The following is a 19,290-nucleotide window of genomic DNA, read 5'->3' on the forward strand; positions in this document are numbered from 1 at the left end:
CGATTACACAAGACAATTATTTTGACCATCAAATACACACACAACAACAACAAAAATAATTTAAATAATCCTTTCTCTCTCTCATTTAAATACATGTCTCTGGCATGTATTTCTGAGACATGGGAAGGTGGTTTTCTAAGAAAGAGGATAGAAACCGAGTGTATGTATCTGCATATATAAACTTATATAAATATACGTACATACATAAAGCCTCCTAGCTTTTTTTTTTCTGCTAGTCCTGAATTTTCAGGGAGGGGAAAATCAAGACCTCATAACTCGTATGTAAGGTGGAGCACTTGCTATTTGAAAAATCTGTTTGATTAATAACGGGTCACAAGTCACTCTTACTGTGTACGAGGCTAGGATACTGACTAATAACATCCAGGATTACCAACTCCTGACTGTTAATAAATATCAAATTATTATGGCTTTCAGAAGTATTGATTTTCTCTCAAAGGGTATGATAAAGTACAAAGTTCACGAAGCTACAAACATACACACACACACACACACACACACACAACATCACACAAGAAAAGGACACTGTATTTATAGCCCAGAAGGGTTTACATAACATCAAATACAGTGAGCGGCAACATCAGAAGAGGCATTGTTTAAAGACATTCTTGGTCAATGAACTGTGTTAAATCTCATGTGCCATGGAGAATCCCTAGGCCTTACCTTAGTCAATACCTGACCCAGAAAAAAAAGGTATCCCAATCTGATGCCACTTCCAAATGTGGTTTCATTTTGCTTTTCTCATCACAAGCACCAGACTACTGTTAACAGCAGAGATACACCATTCAAAGTGGTATTAATATGTGTGTACATTTTTTATGTGAGTAAGAAGATATAAATAACACTAAGTTTTTATGGTAATTTAGGAACCACAAATATGCTAACATTTTACAGTTCAAGTGTGTCCCAGAAGTACTCCTAAAGATGTCTGAAAATTCATAATAAATACCACTCCTGAAAAACAAAAGAAGCCCTTGAGAATGGAAGGACTCTCATTACTTCTGATGCTGAAGAGTAATGGAAAGCTCACCTACAGAAGAGAAAATGGGTCCACAATTTCAGGACAATTTTTGGCCAATGTATTTTAAAAATCATGTTGTTAAGAGGATTCCCCCTCATGGAACATGTAGACTCCATTCTTTTAGTTTCTTTTCTTCAGGGCTCTGAAAATGACTTACTTCAAAAAGAATATGAGATTAGGAACCAAGATGGTGGAGTAGAAGGACATGCTCTCACTCCCTCTTGTGAGAACAGCAGAATCACAACTAGCTGCTGGACAATCATCAACAGGAGGACACTGGAACTCACCAAAAAAGACACCCCACATCCAAAGACAAAAGGAGAAGCCACAATGAGATGGTAGGAGGGGCACAATCACAGTAAAATCAAATCCCGTAACTGCTGGGTGGGTGACTCGCAGACTGGAGAACACTTATACCACAGAAGTCCACCCACTGGACTGAAGGTTCTGAGCCCCACGTCAGGTTCCCAACCTGGGGGTCTGGAAACAGGAGGAGGAATTCCTAGAGAATCAGACTTTGAAGCCTTGCGGGATTTGATTGCAGGACTTTGAGAAGACTGGGGGGAACAGAGACTCCACTCTTGGAGGGCACACACAAAGTTGTGTGCACATCAGGACCCAGGAGAAGGAGCAGTGACCCCAGGGGAGACTGAAACAGACCTACCTGCTAGTGTTGCAGGGTCTCCTGCAGAGGCAGCCAGTGGCTATGGCTCACCATGGGGACAAGGACACTGGCAGCAGAAGTTCTGGGAAGTACTCCTTGGCGTGAGCCCTCCCAGAGTCCGCCATTAGCCCCACCAAAGAGCCCAGGTAGGCTCCAGTGTTGGGTTGCCTCAGGCCAAACAACCAACAGGGAGGGAACCCAGCCAAACCCATCAGTAGTCAAGCAGATTAAAGTTTTACTGAGCTCTGCCCACCAGAGCAACAGTCAGCTCTACCCACCACCAGTCCCTCCCATCAGGAAACCTGCACAAGCCTCTTAGATAGCCTCATCCACCAGAGGGCAGATAGCAGAAGCAAGAAGAACTACAATCCTGCAGCCTGTGGAACAAAAACCACATTCACAGAAAGATAGACAAGATGAAAAGGCAGAGGGCTATGTACCAGATGAAGGAACAAGATAAAACCCCAGAAAAACAACTAAATGAAGTGGAGATGGACAACCTTCCAGAAAAAGAATTCAGAATAATGATAGTGAAGATGACCCAGGACCTTGGAAAAAGAATGGAGGCAAAGATCAAGAAAATGCAAGAAATGTTTAACAAAGACCTAGAAGAATTAAAGAACAAACAAACAGAGATGAACAATACAATAACTGAAATGAAAACTACACTAGAAGGAATCAATAGCAGAATAACTGAGGCAGAAGAACGGATAAGTGACCTGGAAGCCAAAATGGTGGAATTCATTGCTGTGGAACAGAATAAGAGAAAAGAATGAAAAGAAATGAAGACGGCCTAAGAGACCTCTGGGACAACATTAAATGCAACAACATTCGCATTATAGGGGTCCCAGAAGGAGAAGAGAGAGAGAAAGGATACAAGAAAATATTTGAAGAGATTATAGGTGAAAACTTCCCTAACATGGGAAAAGAAATAGCCACCCAAGTCCAGGAAGCGCAGAGAGTCCCATACAGGATAAACCCAAAGAGAAACATGCCGAGACAAACAGTAATCAAACTGGCAAAAATTAAAGACAAAGAAATTATTGAAAGCAGCAAGGAAAAAATGACAAATAACATACAAGGGAACTCCCATGAGGTTAAAAGCTGATTTCTCAGCAGAAACGTTACAAGCCAGAAGGGAGTGGCATGATATACTTAAAGTGATGAAAGGGAAGAACCTACCAAAAAGATTACTCTACCATGCAAGGATCTCATTCAGATTTGATGGAGAAATCAAAAGCTTTACAGAAAAGCAAAAGCTAAGAGAATTCAGAACCACCAAACCAGCTCTACAACAAATGCTAAAGGAACTTCTCTAAGTGGGAAACACAAGAGAAGAAAAGGACCTACAAAAACAAACCCAAAACAATTGAGGAAATGGTCATAGGAACATACATATCGATAATTACCTTAAACGTGAATGGATTAAATGCTCCAACCAAAAGACACAGGCTTGATGAATGGATACAAAAACCAGACCCAGATATATGCTGTCTACAAGAGACCCACTTCAGACCTAGGGACACATACACACTGAAAGGGAGGGAATGGAAAAAGATATTCCAGGCAAATGGAAATCAAAAGAAAGCTGGAGTAGCAACACTCATATCAGATAAAATAGACTTTAAAATAAGGAATGTTACAAGAGACAAGGAAGGACACTACATAATGATCAAGGGATCAATCCAAGAAGAAGATATAACAATTATAAATATATATGCACCCAACTAGGAGCACCTCAATACATAAGGCAACTGCTAACAGCTATAAAAGGGGAAATTGACACTAACACAATAATAGTGGGGGACTTTAACACCTCACTTACACCAATGGACAGATCATCCAAAATGAAAATAAATAAGGAAACAGAAGCTTTAAATGACACAATAGACCAGATAGATTTAATTGATATTTATAGGACATTCCATCCAAAAACAGCAGATTACACTTTATTCTCAAGTGCGCACGGAACATTCTCCAGGATAGATCACATCTTGGGTCATAAATCAAGCCACAGTAAATTTAAGAAAACTGAAATAATATCAAGCATCTTTTCTGACCACAACGCTATGAGATTTGAAATGAATTACAGGGGAAAACCCATAAAAAACACAAACACATGGAGGCTAAACAATACATTAGTAAATAACCAAGAGATCACTGAAGAAATCAAAGAGGAAATAAAAAAATACCTATAGACAAATGACAACGAAAACACTATGATCCAAAACCTATGGGATGCAACAAAAGCAGTTCTAAGAGGGAAGTTTATGGCTATACAAGCCTACCTCAAGAAACAAGAAAAATCTCAAACAAACAATCTAATCTTACACTTAAAGGAACTAAAGAAAGAAGAACAAAGAAAGCCCAAAGTTAGCAGAAGGAAAGAAACCATAAAGATCAGAGCACAAATAAATGAAATAGAAACAAAGAAAACAATAGCAAAGATCAATAAAACTAAAAGCTGATTCTTTGAGAAGGTAAACTAAATTGATAAACCATTAGGCAGACTCATCAAGAAAAAGGAGAGGACTCAAATCAATAAAATTAGAAATGAAAAAGCAAAAGTTACAACAGACACTGCAGAAATACAAAGCATCCTAAGAGACAACTACAAGCAACTCTATGCCAATAAAATGGACAACCTGGAAGAAATGGACAAATTCTTAGACAGGTATAACCTTTCAAGACTGAACTAGGAAGAAATAGATAATATGAACAGACTAATAACGAGTAATGAATTGAAACTGTGATTAAAAATCTTCCAACAAACAAAAGTCCAGGCCTAGATGGCTAGACAGGTGAATTCTATCAAACATTTAGAGAAGAGCTAACACCTATCCTTCTCAAACTTCCAAAAAATTGCGGAGGAAGGAACACTCCCAAACTCATTCTATGAGGCCAACATCACCCTGATAGCAAAACCAGACACAGATACTACAAAAAAAGAAAATTACAGACCAAAATCACTGATGAATATAGATGCAAAAATCCTGAACAAAATACTAGCAAACAGAATCCAACAACACATTAAAAGGATCATACACCACGATCAAGTGGGATTATCCCAGGGATGCAAGGATTCTTCAATATACGTAAATCAATCAACGTGATAAACCATATTAACAAACTGAAGAATAATAACCATATGATCATTTCAATAGATGCAGAAAAAGCTTTTGACAAAATTCAACACCCATTTATGATAAAAACTCTCCAGAAAGTGGGCATAGAGGGGACCTACCTCAACATAATAAAGGCTATATATGACAAACCCACAGCCAACATCATTCTCAATGGTGAAAAACTGAAAGCATTTCCTCTAAGATCAGAAACAAGATAAGGATGTCCACTCTCACCACTATTATTCAACATAGTTTTGCCAGTCCAAGCCATAGCAATCAGAGAAGAAAAAGAAATAAAAGGAATACAAATTGGAAAAGAAGAAGTAAAACTGTCACTGTTTGCAGATGACATGATACTATACATAGAGAATCCTAAAGATGCCACCAGAAAACTACTAGAGCTAATCAATGAATTTGGTAAAGTTGCAGGATACAAAATTAATGCACAGAAAGCTCTTGCATTCCTATACACTAATGATGAAAAATCTGAAGGAGAGATTAAGGAAACACTCCCATTTACCACTCCAACAAAAAGAATAAAATACCTAGGAATAAACCTACCTAGGGAGACAAAAACCCTGTATGTAGAAAACTATAAGACACTGATCAAAGAAATTAAAGATGATACCAACAGATGGAGAGATATACCATGTTCTTGGATTGCAAGAATCAATATTGTGAAAATGACTATACTACCCAAAGCAATCTACAGCTTCAATGCAATCCCTATCAAATTACCAATGGCATGTTTTATGGAACTAGAACAAAAAATTTTAAAATTTGTATCGAGACACAAAAGACCCCGAATAGCCAAAGCAGTCTTGAGGGAAAGAAACAGAGCTGTAGGAATCAGACTCCCTAACTTCAGACTATATGACAAAGCTACGGTAATCAAGACAATATGGTACTGGCACAAAAACAGAAACATAGATCAACGGAACAAGATAGAAAGCCCAGAGATAAACTCATGCATGTATGGTCAACTAATTTATGACAAAGGAGGAAAAGATATACAATGGAGAAAAGACAGTCTCTTCAATAAGTGGTGCTGGGAAAACTGGACAGCTACATGTAAAAGAATGAAATTAGAACACTCCCTAACACCATACACAAAAATAAACTCATAATGGATTAGAGACGTAAATGTAAGACCGGACACTATAAAACTCTTAGAGGAAAACATAGGAAGAACACTCTTTGACATAAATCACAGCAAGATCTTTTTTTGATCCACCTCCTAAAGTAATGGAAATTAAAACAAAAATAAACAAATGGGACCTAATGAATATTCAAAGCTTTTGTACAGCAAAGGAAACCATAAACAAGATGAAAAGACAACCCTCAGAATGGGAGAAAATATTTGTAAACGAATCAACGGACAAAGGATTAACCTCCAAAATATATAAACAGCTCATGCAGCTCAATATTAATAAAAAGACAACCCAGTGCAAAAATGGGTAGAAGACCTAAATAGACATTTCTCCAAAGAAGACATACCAATGGCTAAGAAGCACATGAAAAGCTGCTCAACATCACTAATTATTAGAGAAATGTAAATCAAAACTACAATGAGGTATCACCTCACACCAGTTAGAATGGGCATCATCAGAAAATCTACAAACAACAAATGCTGGGGAGGGTGTGGAGAAAAGGGAACCCTCTTGCATTGTTGATGGGAATGTAAATTGATACAGCCACTATGGAGAACAGTATGGAGGTTCCTTAAAAAGCTAAAAATAGAATTAACATATGATCCAGCAATCCCACTACTGGGCATATACCCAGACAAAACCATAATTCAAAAAGACACATGGGGCTTCCCTGGTGGCGCAGTGGTTGAGAGTCCACCTGCTGATGCAGGGGACACTGGTTCGTGCCCCTGTCTGGGAAGATCCCACATGCCGCGGAGTGGCTAGGCCCGTGAGCCATGGCCGCTGAGCCTGCGCGTCCAGAGCCTGTGCTCCGCAACGGGAGAGGCCACAACAGTGAGAGGCCCATGTACCACACACACACACACACAAAACACAGGCACCCCAATGTTCACTGCAGCACTACTTACAATAGCCAGGTCATGGAAGCAACCTAAATGCCCGTCAACAGATGAATGGATAAAGAAGATGTGGTACATATATACAATGGAATATTACTCAGCCATAAAAAGGAACAAAACTGGGTCATTTGTAGAGACGTGGATGGATCTAGAGACTGTCATACAGAGTGAAGTAAGTCAGAAAATGAAAAACAAATATCGTATATTAACGCATATATGTGGATCCTAGAAAAATGGTACAGATGACACAGATGTAGAGAACAAACTTATGGACACCAAGGGGGGAAATCCACAGGGGAGAGGGGGTCGTGGTGTGATGAATTGTGCGATTGGGTTTGACATGTATACACTGATGTGTATAAAATTGATGACTAATAAGGACCTGCTGTATAAAAAATTAAATTAAATTAAATTTAAAAATTAAAAAAAATTTAATGAAGAATTGATGAGTCAAAAAAAAAAGAAAGAATATGAAATTGCTTGTGCAATGACCAGCACCAAGGACCAGCCTTGCCGCGCTGAGAGAGGGGCTGCCAGTCAGTGGACCGAGGGAGCTGTGGGCCAGCAGGGGGAGAGAAGAGCTGGCAGGTGGGGAACATGTTTAAATCTATAGCTAGAAGGAGGAGGTGGCTGCTCTAAAGAGTTTAAAATCCTAGACGCTAGTCTCCTTGATTCTGCCACAAAGACAGGTTTCAGATCGCGCCACTAAGTGCAAAAATGGGGAAGCCTTTGCTTACGAAACAGTCTGGTATTTGATCAATGATGCCTCCCATCAAGAGTGGACAGCATGTCAAATGCAAATCTGGTACATGAAGGAATTTGTACCTTTGTCACATTTTATAACCTCGAATCTAAAAGGACAGCATTTTAAGTATTGCTAATAACTGGGAAGAGGACTAGTGGCAAGAAATCCAATACTATTAAAATAAAGACTAACACAGTAAGTGCATATTACTAACACTACTTCCTCTGAATGGTTTACTTAAAAATTCACGGAATTCATACTAGTAGCATATTGATAGCTAATTTGAAAACAATGTTAGATGTAAATAATCACAAAATACCACAACTTGTGATATTTTGCAATATGGATTAGTCACAAAAGCACAGGAAGGATTTTAGCCACTCATCAGGTTGGTTACTAGGCAACTGAAAATATAGTCTATGACGTAGGCACCCTTGGAAGATAATAAAGACGTCCAAAGGTAGTTATATTTCAGAAGTTGTTCCTGATGAATATTAAACATGAGAAGGAAATGGAAGCTTCAATTACAGGGTGGTCACCAGATGAAGGAGCCTATTGGTGTTAAGCTGGCAAATACGGCTGGGTAACCTGAGATTTTCACATCTGTAACCTAAGTGGGTACCTAATTCTGCCATATTCACCCTACTGGTATCCAAATGATTCCACACCACTCTACCTTTATAATATCATTTAAAAAACAAGTTTGGCATTCCAATGATACTCAAGTATAGTAAGTGACTATGTTTGCCACAGGAACATAGATTTTCATTACCCAGAGTTTTATGTTTCTAAAGCCAAAGAGTGCAATACAAGAGAGGAGAAGATGAAGACTTAATGTTCTGCCTTGAACTTTTTTCTTTAGGATAACATTGTGTATTTTGTTTTCTTATATTAACCTGAAGTTCACATTTTACCCCCTCCCCTCAATTACTACAATAAAAATGACCCACTGTCACACTTGACTTGTCCATGATTGCTTTCTCTGTCTTTCTGTATGCCAATGTATAATTTTAAAGAAAGATGTTTAAGTTTGACCAACATAAATCATATGCTTACATGTGCTTACATAATAACCTTATTATTTTTAAGGTTTAAAAAAACTGCCTATGATGCAAGGATCTATTTTTTATGATCGACATCATTTTTTAAAGGTTATTTTCTTATCAAGATAAACATTTAAAAAATGATTCAAGAGAAATGAACCCAACTCTTTTGACTGCTTTATCAGCTACTTAAATGTCATGGCTAACTGGAAACTGCTGGAATTAGGAGCTGGTGGTTGTTTCACATTGGCCTCTGGTGATGGCACTTGGGGGGATGACATCAGAATACAGCTGCCTGGCAACCTGTGGTCATCGAGCTATTTTCGGGATGGACACAGAGAGTGGGCATTTGTTAGTGGCCATGGATCCACCCTAGAGATAGGAAAACAAAGCCACCATAAGTTGCCAACCTATTTTAGCTATGTCATCAGAGCCCTTTCTTCACTCACAAAACTTCTGGGTGATTTGAATTACTGCATTGTCATCCACGCATTGCATTTACTGTAAAGTCTTAATATAACAGAGATAAATCAGCACCACCTCATTGCTGATAATGTTTGTAGCAGCTGTTGAACCTGTGAGACATTACATAGCATAGGAGACCCACTCATTGGGTAGGAGATGTCCTTTATGTTTCCTTGAGTAGAGAAGTAACAAAAAAATTCTTTCCTACTTACAGGACCCCTAATGGGGTTGTAATGATACTCACTGTTTTTCCTATCTTGCCCTTACTTCACATTCAAAAATTTTATTTTTAATTCCTGCAAACCTGTTGTGACTAAATTTCTAGAAGTCACGTAAATAGTTTCTGAACTGCAATGATAGGTCTTTCCTTTTTAAAAACCTGCAAATCTTATTTTATTTATAATGATAAGCTTCTTGTTTTTTTCTGTTTTTGTTATTAAACCATGTAAGTAGTGTGTGGTCAGAGTTGGCCTTGTTTTCCTTTAAACACTTTTGGGGAGCCGGGTGATAGAATGCTCCACAAGGGGTTACTTAGTGTTTTCATGTTACATAGAGTTGCTTTGTAAGCTCAGATATTTATAAACAGTGCTTTGACCCACATGAATGTGTGGCAAGACATTAAAAAGGGGGTTTGTGACAATTCTCTAGGATGCACGGGACTGCGCTGTGTACCCTAGAATATGTCAGCTCTAGTTCTAATGAACGCAATGCCATTAGCACCAACCGGTCACTGCTATAACTAAAAGCACCCTCTCCCCTCACCATGTCCAGAATACCACATGTCCAGATCCTGTCCCTGTGGATGCAGGTATCTCTTGAGCCTGTCTGGGGCTATTAGCTTATTTTTGCATACATTCACCACTAGAGATAGAAGCTGGATATTTCCTCTCCTCCCCCATCTCCCCCAGATCCCCATCTACACACAACACGTATATTACCTCTGCAAAAAACTAGCCGATTATAACGGACCTCTCTTAAGCTTGGGGGTGGCTGTGGTGGAGTGAGGATCAGTATAAGCAGTTTTGGAAATCTGCATCCTGAAAGTTGGCTTCCTATAGCTTCATTCATTCAACCACTACCTCCTGAATGAGCCTCGTGAACATGCTCTAATGAGCTACCTGTGCCAGCGCTCCCCTTGCCAATGTATGGGGTTCCACTGATTTGAGAGAATACTGTAAAACCAAAACAAAACAGAAACAACAGCCCGATGAGGGGACGTTCCTCATCATTTGTTTTAAGATTACAAGTTCCCACCCTGCTCCTGGCTTTTTAGTGGCCATGAAAGACTGTTCAGTACTGTACCATTTACAAAAGGCTTTTTCACTCACTTAGAGCACTCTGACTATACTTCAACTGAAAGTAGGAAAAGCAATTGATTCACATAAAGAGGGATATTATTATTTAGAATAATTCTGAAATCATGTAAGTCAATTTGAATAAGAAGTATCTTGGTAGAAGATGGTTAAAAAAAAACAACTTCAGGAATAAAGGCACCTTCTTTCTTCATCTTTTGAGAAGGAATCAGGACTCACGGAGTCTAGGGGACAACTTTGGCTCCTTCCAATCGATAATGACAGGTCAACAGATAAGACAGACGGTAGAGACTACAGGGTGAGGATCGTCAACAAAATTCAGAAAGCCAGGAAAAATTGCAGTTGTGGATTTGATGGGTTGAAGGGAAAGCTGGAGGATGATGCAAGAGAACACGACTCAGTTAACTATCTTGAACCCAGTGGATTCAATATGGTTTCCGTGTCATAGCAATGTGTCCATTGCATGGTTTGTACTCTTTAAAGAACTGTATGAATAATGTTTTTTGGGGACAGGTTCATATTGGTTCTTAACTCTTTGATAAAAGTATGGTCGGGGGGGAGAGGGATAAATTAAAAGTTTGGGATTAATAGATACATACTACTATAAAGAAAATAGATAAACAACAAGGACCTACTGTATAGCACAGAGAACTATATTTGATATCCTGTAATAACCTATAATGGAAAATAATATGAAAAATATATAGATATAACTGAATCACTTTGCTGTACACCTGAAACTAACACAACATTCATTGTAAATCAACTGTAGTTCAATTAAAAAAAAAAAAGTACTGTCTGGATGATAAGTTTACCCCAGGGCTCCAATTAAGAGGATGTTAACAGAGCCTGAATGGACTGTGCAATTTTGCACGATATTGTCCATGACTGTAGCTGTTCTTGCTCAGCTACACTCTAGTTCCTTACTGTAGTCACTACAGCAGATGCACCTATTGTATTTATATGTCACGCTGTGGGAAAACCTTTGTATTGAAATACTGACTGTGTGCTTTCTCTTTCCAATTCCAGACACAAGGATGTCAAATCATACAGGTCGTGCAATTGGCCATGGTTTGGAGTATTTACACCACGAAAATAGGCAAGAGCGACAAACCAGGACATTTTCTTTCTAGAGAATTGGCTGTTAAATGCTTACCAGCACATCACTAAGTATATGCATCTTGTATGGATGTTTGCAAAGGGACCCTCTAGCTTAGCTGTCTTCATTGCAGAAGCTCATGGAACAGGCTTCACCTGGTAACCCTCAACGAAGTCAGAGAGAACTTTGCCCATGCCATGGCTCCAGGACGGGGTCCCGAGATAAAGTGCTGGGCGTCATTAAGATTCTTCGGCATGCATTCTTGGCAGCTTGTTCAAAGAAAGGTTAGTCTAGAGAGAGCAGCACCAGCTGTTCCCCTTTTCACTGTACTGCTTGCAGGATTTTGAAATCCTTAGAAAGGTACTAAATATGTCATTAAAGGCAGAAATAAATAATACAGGTAAAACCAATTTGCCACAGTTACAAAGACATGACAACATAGAGTAGATATTATACCTTTTCACTGAGTACTAATAGGGACCAGAAAATGGCAACTTGATGTTAACCAATACGTAGTATTACTTTGGGATGTATATTTATAATGGACGACTGCTTTCAATATAAAAGCAGTAATATAAAAGTGTAATATAAAAGTGTAGTTCTGATAAGACAGCTTGTTTCTTAAGCAGAGGGCAGCCTGTCTGACCTTGGAATAATTAAAAACCAGACAAATGATTGCAGGTTATGACCTGTGATTGAGCCTCACCCTTATTAGAAGTCTTTTTGCCCAGGCAGTAACCTCTGACGTGTATAGAATGCTATATGTTGTGACAATAATTATACAGAAACCTAGGCTTCCACTGCACAGGAGGATTTAGCCTGCCCCAGAAGAGCCAAATAAAATGACCCAATTTGCTTTGGTGGTGAGATTTAGGATCTGAAAAGCACTCCTATTTTTGCTTAATTTGCTGATCTGGAATTACAGAACAAATGATCAATACACCTATTTTCTCTTTTTGATATACCTGGGGGTGGGGGTGGGGTTTCATTCTCTTAGCCCTGAAGCTTGCTTAGCAGACAATCACTGTGAAAGGCACAGACTTAGGTATGGATGCTTCCTGTTTTCGGGGGGCAGTGAAATAGACCCAGTCTCCCCATTGGCACCCTCCTCTACTCCAGCTATTCTACCCAGCCCGCTGCAGCCTGCAGGGACGCCAGCACATGGGGCTTGGCTCCAGCTCCTGCTTCCCACCCCCGATGCCTCCATCCACAGGTGCAAAGAAACATCTCTGAAGACCCAGCAGATGTCCTCCTATCACCTCAAGGGGAAGCCTTAATGTCATAGAAGAAACTTTTCAAAGTCGAAGTGACCTTAGTCACAGTAGCCACTGTTGGTTCCCTCCTCCGCACCACGCCACTATGAATTCCCCGTAAATAAAGTTTTATTGGAACCTAGTCATGCTTATTCACTTATTTATGGCTGCTTTCATGCTACAATGGCGAAATTGAGTCATTGCCGCAGAAACAGCGTGTCCTGCAAAGCCTAGAAGAGTTACTATCCGGCCCCTTAGAGAAAGAAAAGTTCCCAAACCCTGGCCTACCACATCCTGCAGCTTCGTGCTTTGTCCAGCAGAGGCACAAGAAGCCCCTGGCAGGGGCCTCCGTGTGACCTGGCTTGCCAGCCCTCTTCCTCTCCGCTCTGCCTCACACTTTAGGGGGACAGAGAAGTTGGCTTTTCAACCTGGCCAGGCCCCACTTACAATTTCAGATGTTCTCAGTTGTGGTCTAGCAGGCAGAAGGGACATCTCTCAGCAAAGCCCTATTGTTTTCTTCTCTGTGTCCAGCCTGGGTTTTTTTCATGTGGAGACTTCCTAAAGGCCACAGGGACTCCAGGGTACGGGGTAACCTGTCAGTTTGAGGGTTTTGGTGTCCTTAAGGATGGCTTTTAGTGTGCAGAAATACCAGTTACTGTTACTTTGCAGTTTTAAAAGGGATATACAATTTATTAAATTTATAGTATCTGAAACCTAGTTTTTCCTGAAACTATTATATTCAACTTAAAAATCTTAATACTCTATTTATACATCTGTTAAGTTTTAACAAATACATTCAGGGGGCTGAATAGTATTTAGGTCCATTTAAAAACTTAATTAAGTTAACCACTTTAAACATTTCAAAACTCCATTTATAAATTTAATATATTCAATTTTCTTAGACTGTCTTAAGAATCAAAACATCCTGAAGTAGTTAGGAATTATTTATTTTCTAGTAAGAATACTTACAAATTTCTTCCATTAAATTTATATATTCAATGACTCTCAAGTTCTGAGATAGTCTAATACTATTTACACGTTTAAGTAAACTCTCATACCTCTCTACATAGGAGGCCAATTCTGATCGCTTACACATTTTAAATTAAACTGTGCCTGCTTTCTTTCACTTAGCATAATGTTCTCAAGGTTCACCATATGCAGCATGTACCAGTGCTTCATTCCTTTCTATGGCTGAATCATGTTATATTCTATGGATAGGCTGTATTTTGTTTATCCAGGTTCATGAGTTGATGGACATTTGAGCTTTTTCTACTTTTTGGCAATTATGAATTCATTTATGTGAGCCATTACTTTCTCTTTAAAACAGACATTATCAATAGTTATTATATAAATTAATGGGTTAAGATATCCAGACTCATTGGGGATGAAGCATCCCCACAAGTCTAAGGTGAACTCCATTTTCACCCCGATTCACTAGGATCTTCTGGTTTTACTAAAATAACACAGATTTGGGATAATTATTCTTTAATTTTTTTCATATGTATGACTCCTCAGTTCCTTGAAGTCACAAACAATGAAAAAATTATTTTGTATTCTCTAATGTACCCAGTACAATGCCAGACATAATATACCCAGTACAATGAAACTATAATGAAAAGGGCAACACAATATGCAGTATATTTCATCCCACATTAAAACGTTAGTAAAGGAGAGAAACTGAATATTGGAGAGAAGTTACCACTCTTCACAATTAATTAGGCCAAGGTTTCATATAGGAGGTGGGATTTCATGAACAGTTTTGAAACTATAGGCCTAGCTGATTTAAACTCTATTATATACATATGCCAACAGGCAGCTGCAGTGAATTGTTTTGTAAACAGAAAAGTAAACAGCCTATCATGGAAAACAGAACCACTCCAGAAATCTCAAGACCCATAGGACACTTATGTGTTGAGCTCTTCCTTTAATCTGTGTTCAAATAAAGCAACTAATTCTTATCTCGGAGAATGGAAAGCATTGACACATGCAAAAAGAGAAGCATCAGTACACTTGTCTTTGCATGCAGGTGCAGGCATCGGCCTTTTCAATAACATCTATAACATAGCCATTAATTACAGAGGCAGCCAGCTTCCAAGAGCTCACCACTTTTTCTTTTTTCTCTTCTCTCCTCCCTTTATTCCATTATTTCAAAACAACATTCATTTCGGATACCAAGCATTTTTAGGGTGTTATACTTGATTCTGTATCTTCCATGTTTGGGATAATACTCAATTATGATTTATTTTTATTTCAAGAAGGCAAATATCATAAGTAGGAAGAAATCTATCTACGAAAATCTTTCTCCTGGCAAGAGAATATGGTTGTTTAAAAAGTCCTACCTATATGTATGAGAGCTAGTCAAGTATGTACTAGACAGGAAGGAGAGTTAATGAGTGAAAGTCCCAAACACATCAGAGACAGCCAATTAGCTTGTCTGAAACACAGGCTTGTAAAGCTATCAGTAACTTATAAAATGGTCTGCTACACACGAGTAAAATGTTGTTTAAATGGCTTGCTTAACTAGATGCATTCACCATGAAATTGATTCTTTTAAGGTTATTTTTTAAACTTAATACTCATTAATTATGCATATTGAAATGGCTGAGTGGGTGGGAAGAGGGGTAGATATCTTGCTACTGTAAAGTGCATGTTGAAGATATGAATTCCATAGTTTATGAGGTTAAGAGGTGTTGGAAAAACAAACAAACAACTCATCCATTACCAACAATTGTGTCTGCCTCAGTAATTGAAATGGATCAACCTAATTAGATTATTCCTCTTCTGCTTTGCTAAACACTTAGACGGGGACTAGCAGATGTGCTCCGAGGACCTACCAATCTGAGAATTTATGCTTTTGTGTTACAGAACTGCACTGTTTTCCACCAAAGCCTACGATTCTGCAAAATGGCATGAGAGAAAGAAGACCCCAAGCCTGGTATATTTCAAATCCAACATGTGCCTCGGAATGAACATCAAATTTCATCCCCCAAAGACTTAACTTTACTAAAACATTTGAGGTAACTTGATGTTAGCTGACACATGAATGACAATCACTATATTATTTCACACTTCGAATTTTCCTTCAAAAACTCTTGTATATTTTAAAATTGGTTTCTGGCCATGCCTCATACTCAGCTTTTCCTGTTATACAAGGCTGCATACCTTAAATACACCTCAGTCAATGATCAGACCACCGGGAGGACATTCTTCATTTTTGCAGGGTGGAACTCTTCCTCCTGCTTATTCACTATTGGTACCCTTAATGTGCTTCACCAAACCACTATCAGTTGGCCAACTCAAAGAATTCTTTGACTCAACAAAACATTAGGAAAAATATATTTATATTTACAATGGTTAAAGATACAAAAATCTTTCAAATATAGTTTATATATTCTAATTTGGCTTTTATAATGGACTATATGTCCCCTATCTCAATGTCACAGTTGTGAGGCATCAGAAAGCAACAGCAGTAGTAACAAATCAAAATCTTAATATATGGAACCCAAATAAACATGTTTAATATTGGCCTTGTGGTACTATGGCAGCGTGCTGTCCTAACAACGACAACATTTAGATGTTGGAGCAGATTCAAATTCTTGGGTCTTAAGCAGGAGACAGACAAATACAGCAACCCACGCATTGCTCAGCCACCAATGGAGGGTGCCAATGGCCCTGTCCAGATGCAGAGATATTCAAGGGATGTTCTTGTCAGCAGTTTGTCCTCTGGCTCCAGCAAGGAGCCACCATGGGAACACTGGGAGGAAAAGAAAAAAGAGGAAGGCGTGGAGAGATGGGGGGAAAGGCAGAAAAAGCTGACAGCTGCCTCAATCACATATCTGAGCAAGGGGAACAGGTAACAAATGGCCTTGTAACAAACTGCAATGTTGTTAGTCACGGGGAGAAAATTTCTCTTCCTGCTGCCAATATAGTCAGGAGCCTAATATCCTGGCAACTGAGAAATATGAGCTTGGAAAGAGGCTTGCAGGCAGCCTGAAGAAAGAAAAGCTGAGTGGTAATCTGTCCTGAGGAATTTTAGCCAAGAAAACCCACACAGGACTAGTTGAACTCGGAATAAAGCCTGTGAAAGACAAGTCTGGAGAACATTACAATCAGACATAAAGAGAACACCAGAAATGAAGGTTCAAAAGCCATTGACTGGATTTACCACAGCATCGTTAGTGTGGACTTGGGTCCTAGTTGAGTTCTCCATGGGAAAGAAGAGGCAAGGTGACTATGCCCTGTGGTTCCCACCCCCCAGGAGAAATTTGGCAACATCTTGAGATATTTTTGGTTGTCACAACTGGGGTGGGGGTGGGGGGGGCAAGGGGGGTAGTTGCTACGGGCATCTAGTAGGTAACAGCCAGGGATGTTACCAAACATCCTACAATGCACAGGACAGCTTCCCCTTCCCCCCAACAAAGAGCTATCTATCCCCAAACGTCAATAATGCTGAGGTGGAAAAACACTACTCTGAACTGACATTTTTAAGGCAAAAATCAAAGAACAAAAGCCCTGTTAATGATTCAATCAATGTTTTATCAGCATGAACCATCAGGCTCCCTCCCTGGAATCAGGAGATTTAGCCACTGGATTGGAAAGCTCCTCAGGGAGGAGCACCAGAGGTCCATGGTACGTACTCTCTGTCCTTCCTTCTTGTTCAAAGTAGAAATCACTAGATCTCGGGGACAAGGGAGAGCATCAGATTGGCCTAAAACAAGGGCTGGAAGGAAACAGCCACATTTCTCTCATTCTACATATTCACTGTTTTGAGTTCTGGGGATAGAAAGGTGCACAGTACAAGTCCCAGACCTCATGGAGCTTACTCAGCAGTGGAAGGAACTGACAGATATCAAGTGAATATGTAAGGAACTAAGTAAAGTCAGGTAAAAATAAGTGCCATGACGAAAAAGAAGGCAGGGCAGCAATAATAACATCTGCCACATAACTGATGGAAAAGAGGGACTGATGGTGTAATATGAGTTAAAAATCAAGCAGTCACAGATGAAGACAAATATCTAGCTGGTTTCAAAACAAAATTTCATATAATTACAATTAAAAACTCTCTTGATTAACCTCCACTTTATTGTCTAGGATTAGCCGACTCTTCATCACACTGATACAAGACAAAGTGTTTTTTTTTTTTTTTTTAAATTAATTAATTTATTTATTTTTGGCTGTGTTGGGTCTTTGTTTCTGTGCGAGGGCTTTCTCTAGCTGTGGCAAGTGGGGGCCACTCCTCATCGCACTGCACGGGCCTCTCACTATCGCAGCCTCTCTTGTTTCAGAGCACAGGCTCCAGACACGCAGGCTCAGTAATTGTGGCTCACGGGGCCAGCTGCTCCGCGGCATGTGGGATCTTCCCAGACCAGGGCTCGAACCCGTGTCCCCTGCATTAGCAGGCAGATTCTCAACCACTGCGCCACCAGGGAAGCCCCAAGACAAAGTTTAATGCTACCTACACAGTGAACGTCCACACCTGGCGGATATAGCACCAAATGATGAGGCTACACCCTTGATGTTCTTGACTGGTGGACTGCTCTCTGGCCTGCCTGCTCATTTGTCTCCTGAGTTGTTCATAATTCTCATCAAGGCAATCAGATTTGCTATTATCATTAAGTACTGTTATTAAATATGATACCAATGAATGAAATATGAACTAGAAAAGAGAATTTCTATTTCTATGAAACACTAAATGGGATCAGTTCAAAGAAATCTAAAAAATAAGTCACTAAAAACAAACTGCTGTGGAATTAGACTTAGGTAAGATGACTCTAAAGGATTGGGAGGGAAAGGAGAAGATGGCTCCTCAAGTGTCTTTAACTATGGTTTTACTTTAAAGAAACAGGAGCTGAAAATCATAGGTAATGGCTGTGTTTCACGCAAGAAATATGATACAGAACTCTAATTAGTGGCCACACACTCAGAGAAAAGACCTTGGCCCAATATCAAAAGATGAGTACCATCTGTATGCTTTAAGTTAAAATAAATTATTTAGGGTATGTATACATGTTATTTTTTAATGCCAAGACACTTTAACCAATTCTTGATTAACTGTTCAACTATCAGTTCAGATCAGGCCAGATATGGGGGTTTCTCACTGTACATTTCAAATCACACTTTTTATTCCATCTGAATCAAAAACCTTCTCAGAGAGGAAGTCATTAACACCCATTTCAGTCTGAGTGAAGAGTGTTACATATAATCATATCCGCTGTCAGAATCAATATTAGAGTCTACCACCTCAAATTCTCTTGTGAAAGAAAGTAGAGTATAAATAAATAAAGTTTAAATAGTCAAATCCGTACTCACACACATCCACACCCTTGCAGTCTCCTGTGGAAACAGTCTTATCTGTGAAAGCAAATTATAGTTAAAACTGGATCCCTCATTATTAAATACAGTATTCTTAAAAAATAATAAACATTGAGGGTTTGGATCAAGATGGTGCAGTAAGAGGTCATAGAGTTCATCTCCCCCCATGAACACATCAAAAA

At 39.2% G+C, this 19,290-nt stretch overlaps 1 protein-coding gene across 1 annotated transcript in view; it reads right to left on the reverse strand.

Moving 5' to 3' along the window:
- The window catches only part of ARL15 (ADP ribosylation factor like GTPase 15), a 419,390-nt gene that overhangs the window by 2,704 nt on the left and 397,396 nt on the right, over positions 1–19,290 (reverse strand). The window lies entirely within an intron of this gene.

Source organism: Mesoplodon densirostris, chromosome 3 (genome assembly GCF_025265405.1).
Source record: "Mesoplodon densirostris isolate mMesDen1 chromosome 3, mMesDen1 primary haplotype, whole genome shotgun sequence".
NCBI classification, from domain to species: domain Eukaryota; kingdom Metazoa; phylum Chordata; class Mammalia; order Artiodactyla; family Ziphiidae; genus Mesoplodon; species Mesoplodon densirostris.